Here is an 8,949-nt window from a genome sequence, read left to right as displayed (position 1 = left end):
AACTGCAAAGTAGCATGCTAAAACTATTTAAAACACCTTAGCAACTGCATAGCAATGCCATAGCAAACACTTATAGGTTTTTTTCCAGTCTAGTTTTCCTTGGAACTCTGAATCACCATTAAAGTCAATCACAAGGTCATTTATTTTGCTTGTTTTTCGGTGGCCACTGTTGTGGTCCCTGACAGTTACAGTATGTTTTCTGTTTGCTTAGTTGAGGGGAATGAACCATTGCAGTGACATTTAGCACAAAACCCCTCCAAAGATGAAAAAGATCAATAGTTTATAGTACAGCTTGCAAAACAGACATTATTTTAAAAGCTTTCTTATGAATGGTTTGTGCAAAACTGTGACACATTCTAACCTCTGGGCCCCTAAAAGCACTTTCTTATGCAACTCTCCAGTGAAAAAGAACAGCAACAATGATTTGTGCAGAGTCCTGTCTTTTTTTAATCGCTTAAAGACACTGGTATTTCCTGGTTCTCAGTGGTTGTGTGGACACAGAACATCTCTAGAGTGTATAGCCGCTCTAAACGCCTCCACTCGAGCTTGTTTGTTTGATTGCTGTTTAAAGAAAAACAGAATATTTATGGAGATGAACCCCTGGTCAGCAGATGGCGTTTGACCCAGGGTCTCGGCGTTCTTGCGGTGCATCCTTTGCCGATTTGGTGTATCAGCAGCTTTTTTACAACGTCCCCTGCACTCTTTGTCTTTTCCAAGAGACCTGTTGTTTTCATTGTTTTTACATGTTTTTTGTACATTGCAGATGCACACACAGTTGCAAATAAGCACTAAAATGCCCACTGGCATGTTTGCATGTTAAATGGATAATGATCTTTTCCAGGAAAAGTAGCCAGTAACATAAGGAATGTTTCATTTGGCTGGCATGTTTATCAGTGCAGGTCAGATGAGTGTCCTTTTCATTACTAACAGACCGTTTCATGCTGACTCCCCAAATATTGCTTTTGAACTTCAAATGGCAGTGAGTGCCATGCACCGAAACTTCCCATGTACTGTGTCTGTATTTGGCAACATCTGTTTCGATGAAACAATTTCCACTGGCCTATGACCTCGGTCACACTTTATATTAAGTGTCCTTATCTTCAATCTGTTTTGTACTCTCTGTTTGTTCATTTTCTCACATATCCTCCTTTGTTTTTCCCGCCAGTGTTTATCCACCATGTCTCATAAGAGAAGAACAGACCCAAAAGAGATGATCCTGGCTGAGTACTGCCTGTGGGACCTGAGGCAGAGTGGTCATCCTTTGGAAAGGTATGTGGAGGAGTTTCTTAAGCTTTCCCATCAGGGGAGCTGGCCTGACGCCTCTCTCAATGTGTGTTTTCAGATGGGACTGGATGAGGATACCATTCATTATAGCGAACCCGCTTGTTATTTCTATCTAGTCGAGTCAATTAATCTCATTCTTAAATGGTTCAAATTTTGAAGTAAAGTATCGTCCTCATCCAGCTCCATTGGAAACACATGTAGGCCACCAGCTCACCCCACACCACCCAGGTGAAAAAAAAGTACAATTCCATAATGTACTTAAAGTGCTCTATTTTTGTGCACTAATTTTGTACTTTAATATACTAAAAATTCTTCTTTAGTACATCTAAGTGTACTCAACTGTGCTATTTTGAGACACCATGAACTATGAACTAAAATGTGCTTTTAATATACTATCTCTGTATTTAAATATATTTAGTTACCACTTGTAGTACACTATGGGCTCAAATGTACTATAAGTAGTATCTAAATACATTTTCTAAATACAGAGATAGTATATTAAAAGCACATTTTAGTTTATATTTCATGGTGTCTCAAAATAGCACAGTTGAGATGTTCTTAAGATTATCTTTAGGGTGATAGAGAGGATTTTTTCGTTGACTGAGAATCCAAAGACTGTTACTGAGTTTTTGAAATGAGCGCATGCGTAAGAACAACCCCCCTCCTTCACAGCTCATTTCAAAGAAACGCCTCCCAAAACTCGTGCACGAGTATTGGAACACGAGTGTTTACCACCGGCATTCGCTTGCTGTGTCGTGTTCGTGGATTCATTATGTCGGACTCACCGCAGGTAACTCATAATCTGCAGTTGTTACTCCTGTCTCCTGACAAAAACATTGCATGCGGCGCCTGTGGAGTGTGGAAAGTTACTGGAGCGCGCAGCCGCGCTCGTCTCTCACAAGGAACGTCACGGCAGTGATTGACAAGCCAGAGGGCCAATCGTTTACGCGATGATCACGTAAACGATTGGCTGATGTTTTTAAGGCTCTACCTCGTGCACAGATGATGTATATTAATATTATTACTTTCAGTGCAAATAATAAATAGTCTTTTATCCGTTAGTAAAGACAGTTTCAAGTAATATTGCAAAAATGTATAAAACAAAACATCCTCTTTAGCACCTTTAAGAAGTACTAAAGAAGAATTTTTAGTATATTAAGTACAAAATTAGTGCACGAAAATAGAGCACTTTAAGTACATTATAGAAGTGTACTTTTTTTTCACCTAGGATTCCCTCCACATACAACTCCAATGGATATGTTCATTTCTGCCCTCCGGCACTTCCCTGAGTCCGAAGATGGAGTACCAACAGCGCTGACCTGGGGACCAAAGTGGCAGACCTAGCATTTACATCTGTCAGATCAGTGCTGAAGTCAGCCTGCTTCCCTCCATCTGCAGGTCATAAGACCATCCAAGTCCTCAGTTCAGTGATAAAGATGGCTGCCGTTCCTGAGCCTCAACCCAAGATGGCTGCTCCGTCTGAGCCTCAACCCAAGATGGCCGCCACGCCTAAGCCCTCAACCATAATGGCCGCCACACTTGTGCCTCAGGTAATTCAAGTGCAGTATGAAGGGACGTCGTGGGGCCCAGATATGAGTCTGTTCCAGTGTCTGCTCCAGAGCCCGCTCCAGTCCCGGAGTCTGCTCAAGAGTCCGCTCCAGCCCAGAAACCCATAGCTCTGCCCATGAAGTCCCCACTTCAAGGGCTCTGCCCTTCAAAGGGAGTAGGGCATATAGGGATACTCCCTTCCGTTTGGAAATTTCCCTTTATTAAAATGACACACGAAATGATGTTTGGCCAAACAAATTTGAGAACCTAAGAGCTATGGTTTTTGCTGTTATTATTTGAGGTATTATTCATGTCTATAACAAACAACTTTCACTCCGAATTAAAATTTCAGAGTTGGGCTTTTCTTTTTTTCAAATCCATAACCTGTAATAAAATAACAATTTTACATAGTTTTAACAATTTTTGCCTTGCTTCAATAATACAAACCCGACCATAGTGCGTGCAATGTAATACTCATGAAGACATCAGTCTAACCTATATAGATAAGCATGCATGCCTACATGCAGTGGTCTATTTTTAATTCAAAATGACCTTGAATATCCACTGCCTTCTCTGGGCTCTTCTCTGGTGCTGTTCTAAAGAAAGTTGTGTATGTTTACCACCTTAACACAATGAAAATGTCAAGTGTAAATTTTTCTGTTGGCATTGGCTTCATTTCAAATCCATGAGGATATGATGCATGATGCATTCATGACATAACATATATTATAGCATGAACCTCATGTTATTCCACAGGAAGCAGAGGTTTGCATACTCTGACAACATGTACTCCGGAATACAGTTTGACCCACAATACGGCTGTGTGACCTTCCTCTTTATACAGTGTACATCTTGAAGACAGTGATTATCTAGACATATTTGGCATGAAGCTCGAGTTGCTAATCTCAGCACAATCTCTGCCAACCACAGTACAAACTGTACTTATCCAGCCACCGTGATGCTATGACCTCAGGAGCTGCTTATCAGGAAAATGGTTTTAAGACTCTTAAAAGATTAAGATTAATTATAGTGATGTTTGAGATTATTTGTACTCATACTTTAGTCTAGTGACATGAACACCTCAAATCATATTCTTGTTGAGGAGATGCATGCAATTCCTTTTCAAAGCGATTGGACTTAAGTTTGGCAGATGATAAACCAGGTAAAAAAATCCAATAGACTTACATTGAAAGATCCATACATAGGGACCATATCATAGACATATAAAATGACAGAAATTGATGGAAAGTAATGATTTGTGAGTTTTATGATTAAATATAAGGTTTAAATACTTTTATATTAAGAAAGCTGCCTTACAGAGCCTGTTCACGTGAACTGTCCCTTTAGGATGGGAATGCTATTCAAAAACATTCCCCACTAAATTTTAGCAACCCACTGACAGACACAGAACAAACATTTGTACTTCCTCTTGTTTCATTTACAGTTAATGTAGCCAAATAGAGCCCTCTCATGTTTAATATCACATCCTGTATCATTACAAAGAGACACTTCAATCCAAACTATGAATGCTGCAAAAAATGTCTCCAATCCTTCTATACATTCACAGCATACCCATTTCGTCTGAAGCACATCTGGCATACTATATTTTTGTTTATGTTCTTAGCTTGCATTCATTCTCTAATAGAAATAAGCAGTCGTAAGATGAGATCATGATCCCTGGACTAACTCGATTTTGGTGAAACTTGGTCTGACTACAAGTTGATTACATGTTATGGTCCTTTCACACCAAGAATTTAATAATCAGAGCCACTAAAGGGACATGGTGATGGAAAAAAAAAGATTGCAAGGAATTTTTTTTTTTTTAATGCTTTTGCATTCTCTTCCAAAAGTTTTGTGTTCCCCATGTGAAACTTAGCGTTCACTTGGAAAAGCTCTGTTTTCCCAAGAAGTTTTGCAATCACTCGAAAACCTTTTTCTGAGAAACTTTGCGTTTGCTCATAAAACTCTCATGTTCCCTGAAAAACGTGCAAAGAGCTGAAACATTTTTAAGCAAATAGAACGTTTCTTGGGGGAACACAAAACATTTACAAGAGCAAAAACACAAAAGCAAATTTTTCACACCATCTGTTTTTTTCCTTTAGGGGATCTGTAGAGAATAGTGCAGTTCACACCACAACTATGGCTGCGTTTGACTCCACTTTTAAACATACACTCGCAAACTTCCCTAAGCACTTCCCCACTCGGGGGAATCCCCGCCGCCATTTTGAAGTGTGTTCAACTTCATCAAGTGGGAAAGGAAGTTTATTTGTACAGACCCTCGTCCCCTCGAGTTTGTGGGAGCGCGTATATATGTACACTTTAGGCAGGTTCATAGACCACAATGCAACATGATTGTGATATCACAGCAAGTCGTGCTTAATTTACCCCCACCCCACACAACTCTAGTGTATGATATTGGAGATATTTAACCACATAATTCTTGTAGCTACCTTAAGCTGTTATAGTTTATTGTATTATCATTTTCGTTTATGTAATTTTTTATATTTTCTCCAACAGACCAAGCATACGTATACAGGCCTAAAGAAAGATGAATAAAACAAATTCATAAGGAAAAAAACTAAATAAAAATACATAAGCTCCATTTCAGCTCAACTGAAACTGAATACTTCCCTACTATATAGTATGGGAAAAACAGTAAGCCAAAAGAATAGTACGTCCAAATACATAGTAGACTATTTGAAAAAAACAGTATGTAAAAAAAGTTCCCGGATGACCTACTACTTCCGCCGAGTTTCTAAAGTGCGCATACGATGGACCTTTTACTATCCCATGAAGCAATGGGAGGGTTTTTATGAATGACAGTGAAGCGACGCAACTGACGCTGGTAGGTTACATGACAGTAGGCTTGTTCGAGATGCATCGGCACTGCGCAGACCGATCGGTGTATGACATCAAAGTCCCGTGAGAGAAATGCAACTCTTTATGCTTTTGGTGTCATACGCCGATCGGTCTGCGTAGCGCCGATGAATCTCGAACAAGCCTAGTAATGCTGCTTTCCAGGCAAGGTTGGACGCTGGAATATCGCAAATTAAATGTCTTCAGACATTACATGAACTAAATGACTAATTTTAAAATTTGTTATGTTCATATTCATTAGAAGCAGGCGTACCGACGCGTCTCGCTGAGTTCGGGGTTGATCAGTATACCCCGAGTTCACAAGCCGAATGTCCGACTTTGAGTGGCATTCCAGACGTTATTTCCAAGAAGGAGGTGGGAAAAATCCAGACACATCTGTCTGGAACTTTACAGTCTATGGTCTGGAATGCAGCATTACAACATGGCGGATGTAGTACATCCAAATTTTCTTACTACCAACATCCATACTATATAGAGTATACTTTTTAGCCATCGAGAAGTAAATACAAATTCAAATATAAAAGGCATTCCATTTAACCACTGCAAGGGCATTTAAAAATAAAGCGAAGTGTTAACTTATATTGAATCAATATTGCCCTCGAAGAAACAAAAAGCTATTTGAATTTTACAAGCATGTTATCTCTTTAAAGTATTTTTATAATATTTGCATTTGCCTCCCCCTAATATTTGAAATGTTGTATTGTGTTTATACTGATTGTTTTTGATATTTTCTTCAAAAATAAAAATAAAAAATTCACCATTGCAAGGGTTGCGCCAGTAGTGGGCACTCTTGCAACGTAAGCAATGACGTACATAGGCTACGAGTGAACGAGATGGGGGAAGGTAGCGAGGGAAGGGCATACAAAATTGGACTTAAACGCACCCTATAATGATAATGAAACAGAGGAATGATATGGTTGGAATGGCTTTCAGAACCAGACGATGAACAATAAAAACATTGACAGCCAATCAGAACCCACCTAACATAAGCAGCGAGCAGATGAGCAGCATGTGCTTATATAATACAGGGCTGCGTTTCCATAGACTGTAACAAAACATGGACGTAGTGTCCGTGACATCACCTGTAGGTTTCTGAAGAGCATTTTTGAAACCTAAAGCCGGCTGTTGCCATCTTGGCAGCACATCATCGCGCATCATTCCTGGATAACAGAAAATGGGCAAAGAGGTGGGATGTGGGTGGAGCTGAGGCATGTGTGGCACGTGATGGCAGCAGACAAACAGTTAGTGGTGACAGCAGCGACAATCCCCCTGCCACTCAAGTGGCCGCGCCCTTAATCATGCAGAATTTTAAGGATTAACATAAATTAAATGGATGAGTTATAACACCCCCCTCACAGATATCATGAATGGAATTATTAGCTATATAGACCAAAACCAGAATTTGTACCAGGCTGTAAACACGTTTTTTTCTGCTGTAAAGTTGGGCATTTTAACATGGGGCTCAATGAGATTCTGCTCTCTTTTCCCTAGTGGCCATTCGATGAATTGCTTTCCTGGGTGGAGTAACTTTCTGTTGACGTTCGAAGTGTTGTCAAACAAAACAGAGGCTAGCTAGACCCTCCCTCCCCCTTCCCCTTCCCCTCCCCCTTCCCCTCCCCCTCCCCTCCCCCTCCCCTCCGTGCTTCCTGAAACAGTCATGAACGCGCATTTAAAATCATTCTTGTCGGTTATTGGCTGGAACGTCTTTATTATGATTCGTGGTCCAGGCTGCACCAGTTTGTTTTTATTGCCGTTTTTGGAGCTTGTGGCGACTACAGAGACCGCGTTTTTTACAGTGTGTTCAGGGGACAGGCAGCTAGCGGATAGTGAGGAGATGTTTGCTGTATGTGAAAAAAAAATGTTTTGGCCTAAAAACGCGTGACATCACTTAGAGCACCTTTAAGTCACTTATGTAATGGCTTCAAGAGAAACGGGGGGAGGTTGCCGCTTGTGCGTTTCCCAAAAGCATTGTGCGCCCAAGTTGGTCGTGAAAACCATTGCCAGTGCCACCAATGTTCTCTACGATCAGCTTAGCTCACGATAGTTTTGGGAAATGCAGTCCAGAACGTTATCATTGGTGTGCACGTTATGAACAGTCTTTTAACATCCCACAAACAATTCCCTTAACTGAGAACGACAACTTCTTGAATTCAAAACCAGAAAACGCCCACCATGTCTCACAGGGGTAATGTTTAGTTGTTTTTGGACACTGATGTCCATTTTAGGAAATGTTGTGCAAGTGTTCCTCATATTAACCAGCGAATCGTGATGTTCTGCAGTGTGACCGAAGAGGTTATTATTAGAACACACCACAAGTTTGCTGATATTTCTGGACCAACAAAAGACTAGGCGATCGGTCTTCTCATACATATTAATGAGATGTCTTTGAGAGTACAATCGCTTGGAGCCTCTCCCATGCCCTTTAAGACACTCATGCATGTCGATTCAATATAAGGATCCGATTGTTCAATCAAAACTGCTTTGGACTGTCTGAAAAATGAACTTTCATTTCAGCTGCACTGGAATCAATAGATCCGTGAGGAACTATTGAGCGGCTACCCCAAAAAGTAAATTATTCAGATTAGCTTATGATCAGCATTATATAATACAAGTGTCATTTCACATTTCTGTAAATCAGGGAAAGCACGTTGTGCACGTCTGGCTCACAGGCAACAGGCTGTGCTTGAGTTCCCATTCCTGTCTGCTGAAGCAGTTACCATGGGAACACCCTTTTTTCCCCTAGTATTGAGGGAGCATTGAAGTGTTGTTTTGGAGTGTTTGAAATGCAGGTCTTGCACAGTTTAGCATTTAGTTTCTGTTCATCTTTGGGCGTTAAAACTTGGGCTTTACTAGCTATTTATTGCCTTTAAGTCCTTTATTGTAGCCTACATATACTTGAATACTTTATTACTGGAAACTTTTTATTTTTATTAACTTATTTACAATTTTTTAACTTTTTTTTTTTTGTAATTACTCATTTAATTTTTAGGTCATTATAGGTTTATTTCTTAAATGATCAGAGTTTACAGTTTAAGAGACCATCAAAACAGATTGAAATTTTTCATTTGATATTGAGACTATAAAACTCACTTTTTTTAGTACTGTTTTAATCATGTTTTTTTTTTGTTTTTTTTGACAGTGTTTCCTGCAACAATAATCATAGATCTTTATTTTTCTTTATCTGAATTTATTTTAGATAGGCTTATAATACATTAAGATTATTTGGAAGACGCGTGTTAT

Source organism: Chanodichthys erythropterus, chromosome 10, assembly GCF_024489055.1.
Source record: "Chanodichthys erythropterus isolate Z2021 chromosome 10, ASM2448905v1, whole genome shotgun sequence".
In the NCBI taxonomy this organism is placed as follows: domain Eukaryota; kingdom Metazoa; phylum Chordata; class Actinopteri; order Cypriniformes; family Xenocyprididae; genus Chanodichthys; species Chanodichthys erythropterus.
The sequence above is the reverse complement of the archived record's forward strand: the minus strand, read 5'-3'. Positions refer to the sequence as shown.